At 40.2% G+C, this 1,082-nt stretch overlaps 1 pseudogene; it reads right to left on the bottom strand.

The window, feature by feature from the left end:
- Window positions 1–456: 456 nt before the first annotated feature.
- On the bottom strand, window positions 457–782 carry LOC136329933 (vesicle-associated membrane protein 3 pseudogene; annotated as a pseudogene).
- Between the last annotated feature and the right edge of the window lie 300 nt (window positions 783–1,082).

Genomic DNA, 1,082 nt, shown 5'->3' on the forward strand with positions numbered 1-1,082 from the left:
CAAAATAACACATAACCTGTTGTTATCACAGATTTGAGTTAGACAGTAGTGTTCTCTCTGAAAGGCACAAACTGGAAATCCGATTAAAGGTTTAAAATGTGGTTCTGAAGATAAGGTCATATGATGAGGATAGCTAACATGGAAATATATCCTCTTAATTGGACTTAACAGCGATTAATCAGACAATGTTACTTCTAGATTATAACACTCTGGGACTTAAAAAATCCTTTTCGCCAGCCCACATGTAAATTTGTAAAGGCACTGTGCAAAATGTGGGCTGGGCTGACTATACTTCTAGTTTGGATTGCGTATTTTAAAAAAAGCACATTTTCTAAAAATCAACTTTATATTAATGAACAGGAAATAATCATTTTAGATATTACAGTATGTAAGCTTGATAATATGGCAGGTTCTAAGTCAAAGTCTTGAATAGGTTTCTGGATAGCAGGCTGGAGTTCACTGGTTCTTCCCGGAGAAACTCCACACAATGATGATGATGATGATGATGATAACCACAACACTAATCCCCATGGCCCACATCTTGTATTTCTTCCACCAATATTTCGCTTCAATTTGGCAGCACTTGTTCCAAATTGGGAAGCTCCTGCCTGCAGTGCATTTGCATGGTCACCTAACTCAGAAAGCTTCTGATCTCTTTCCAGCACCTTATCCATGTTGACTCTCATAATGTCTTCCACCCCACCCACTTGATTCTATGTCTGCTGAAGTCTTCAATTACTGTCAGAGGCAGCACTTGAACCTACAAGTGTGCCTGTAGACATTTTGGCAGTGGCAATGGGTGAGCGTCCGCAGATGGGTGGAGTGTGGGCCCAAGGCCAATAACTAAGTATTTCTAATAAGTCTAAAACTAAACCCAATAGATTTAAAAAACAAAATCAACAAGTTCCCATTATCTAAAAGCTGACAGCCCAAACCGGTAGAATGTACACCACCAGCAGTGAACCCTGAAGTAAGTTAGGCACTTTGGGTGATCATGATGTCTCAGTGCAGGTTCATCCATTGTAACAAATGTACCACTCTGCTGCAGGATGCTAATAATGGGGGAGGCTGTTCCTCTCTGT

The sequence above is a fragment of the Saccopteryx bilineata genome, chromosome 3 (assembly GCF_036850765.1).
Source record: "Saccopteryx bilineata isolate mSacBil1 chromosome 3, mSacBil1_pri_phased_curated, whole genome shotgun sequence".
NCBI lineage: Eukaryota > Metazoa > Chordata > Mammalia > Chiroptera > Emballonuridae > Saccopteryx > Saccopteryx bilineata.